This window comes from Saccostrea cucullata, unplaced genomic scaffold, assembly GCF_032062105.1.
Source record: "Saccostrea cucullata isolate Sc308-1 unplaced genomic scaffold, CSIRO_AGI_Scuc_v1 ctg978, whole genome shotgun sequence".
NCBI classification, from domain to species: Eukaryota; Metazoa; Mollusca; class Bivalvia; order Ostreida; family Ostreidae; genus Saccostrea; species Saccostrea cuccullata.
Genome location: NW_026940388.1, coordinates 113148 through 115959, shown reverse-complemented (window position 1 = coordinate 115959; position 2812 = coordinate 113148). Strand labels below are relative to the sequence as shown.

At 30.7% G+C, this 2812-nt stretch overlaps 1 long non-coding RNA gene across 1 annotated transcript; it reads left to right on the top strand.

Moving 5' to 3' along the window:
* Window positions 1-710: 710 nt before the first annotated feature.
* Window positions 711-2586, top strand: LOC134255324 (uncharacterized). Its single transcript, XR_009989516.1, has 3 exons — window positions 711-992; window positions 2273-2338; window positions 2551-2586. It is a non-coding gene; the product is annotated as an uncharacterized LOC134255324 (long non-coding RNA).
* Window positions 2587-2812: the final 226 nt, after the last annotated feature.

Below are 2812 nucleotides of genomic sequence, written 5' to 3'. Positions count from 1 at the left end.
TACACTTAACAGAGTGTGGGTCTAAAATATAATGTTGAATAGAGAATGAATGTTGGTAGGAAAGGGAAGGGGAGTTAAGCTTTGTCAGGGCTATTTAATATCAATTCTCTATAAAAATCAAAATGACTTGGCCACGCGATGTCTTGGATTCAGCTAATTTTTTTCTTACTGAAACTTCAATGAATGAAAAGATTGACTATATGAAAGAAAGCATGGTAGTTTACCCGGTTGCCATGGAAACGGGGCTAGAAGGTGTAAATTTTCGTGGCTTTTGCTATTTATCAATAATATCAAAAAAAAAATTACTAGGCAAAGCCGTTATCGTGCATATTTTTTTTATATGCTTCATGACAATCAAAACTATGTAAAAAAATAGTGTATGTCACAAAGTTTTTACAATTTCTAATTTTCTGATGCCAAAAAAGTGAATAATTAGTCCTCTTTACCTCCCTTGTTAGACTTAATATTTAAAGACTTTGACAAATGATGTGAAAATCCTAGTAGGGAGATTTAGATTCAAGAAATGTTATTTTGCAAATATCATTTCAAAAATTTATGGGTAAATGAAAAATAAACATTTTATTACACTATAAAGTTGATCTAAATGTGCATTTCTCTATCCGAGTTATTTCCCTTGTTGGAGAATACAAAATGTGTAAAATGTAAACAAGATGGCAGACAATAAAATCTACATTTTTTCTTCTTGTTTTGAAACATCTTGTTCAGGAAAATTCTACCTCAAGAGACTCAGAATTTGATGAAAAACAGTTAACAAAGTAGGGATAATCTTTAAGAAAAGCCAAAAGGTTGATCTGGACATGATGAGTATTACACGTATAGCTACTCGTAGAAAGGAAAATATGAGTAAATCAGGGTGGTATGGGGCGAAGGCCGAGAGGATTTTCACTGTTCCCTTCAAGATGTCTTTGAAATAGAGATCGAGAGATACATGTAGTGGTGTGGTAGTCCCCGACCGATCCCCATTGCAATGTGTAAGTATTTTTATTTATTTATAATTCTATTCAGGTGTCACATGTACCTGGTAAAACTGACTGTATATTGAAATATAATACATTAAAAATGAACAAAACCATGAAAACTTAGATGCACATTTGCAAATATTACATGAACATGACATTGAATCATATACTTATATAATTGTGAAGTATATGTGCCCGTTTTGAGTACCAGTATTTTATTTTCTATAAAATTTAGTATATTTGAAGAAAATTAATTGTTTGTATAAATTTATTTTTCCAAGTGATAATATGTTTGTATCCATTCTATTTTAACAAACAGCATTTGTAGAAATCATGCCACAGAAATATTAAACCTTTGACTTTTGACAATGATAACTGAATAGTGGGTTAGATTTCTTGAAACTTTAAGCAATATCAGGAGCATAGAATATTTCAAAGAATTGATAAAAAAAAAAGTGTAAGTGTAAAATTATGAAAATTAACACAGTACATGCAGACACACAGCTTTACAGCTGCTAATAGTGTTCTAGATCTAAGTACATATACTTTGTCATACGATGTGAAATTATTTTTGAGACCTTAATACAATTGTTATTTGCTCTGCAAAGTAATGTATTGTAAAGTAGGTAAAGAAATCTATCCAAGGGTGTTAGAATGTGACAACTCCATTTGTACTTAAAGTTCTTATAAATTAGTTAATTGTCATGAAGACTTATTGACTTTTCTAAGATGCAGCTTTCTGTCTCATCATAATTTTTTTTTACTGATCACCGTTTTTCAGCTATATATTGCAGGCATATCAATCTTGCACACATTTATGAACAGTTTTAGTTTTACATTAGTGATCCGTACGGATGAGATCATTCTGATGCTGTGTACTTTACATGTCAAGGACATATTGTACAAATTAAAAATAGTCACATTAAAGAACAAAATAAATGATACCACATTACATGTAGTATCCATAAAACATGTATGTTTTTATTACAATTTATTCATCATCATGATATGATAACATTTCATTTACCACTTTAAAAATTAATTGCTGTCAAATTCATTTCGACTCTAGATCTCCAGCAATTTGTCCAAACTGCAGAAAAGCTTTAACTATGTGTAAATTGAAAAAAAAGCTTGATGACAACATTGAATCCCATCCATTATCAATCATTCCTCATGATTCAGAAAATTTTTAGGATAACATTTAAATATCAGGTACATGTAATATATATATGATGTTTAGGATTTTAACCCAAACATTCAAATTAAAAAATAATTTAAATTGATCATTGCAGCCCTTGCAAGATTTTCCTAATGAAGATTCTCAGGATTACAGATCCTCTTTCAAGGAGACCAGACAGGTACATGTATTGTGTATTAATTCATGGTGACTTAGACATGATTGCCATGGCATAAAGGGAGATAATAATGTTTAGAGGTTGAAAATGTATATGTTTAATATATATAAAAATTTTAAGATTCCAGTTTTAAGTTTTTAAAATAATTTTTTAATGAATTTTTATCCACACTGACCAAAAATTAATGGTATTTTTTTTTATTTTCATGCGAACAGATAGAAATGACCAGAGCAGAGGACACACAGCCCCCCACCCCCCCACCCCCCCCCCCCCCCAAAAAAAAAATCACAGTGGACTTGAAGTAGTTTTTACATGAAAAATACGAAGTAGGAAAAAGGAGATCCAGTAAAAGTTGTCACTGGTGCAAGATGGATATAGAGAGGGTTTTCTAAAGATCATTACTAAAATCCACAGCAAATTGCTAGGCTGAGCTACTTTTCAAACTAATACAAAAGGACATAAAGAAATGTGAATTCA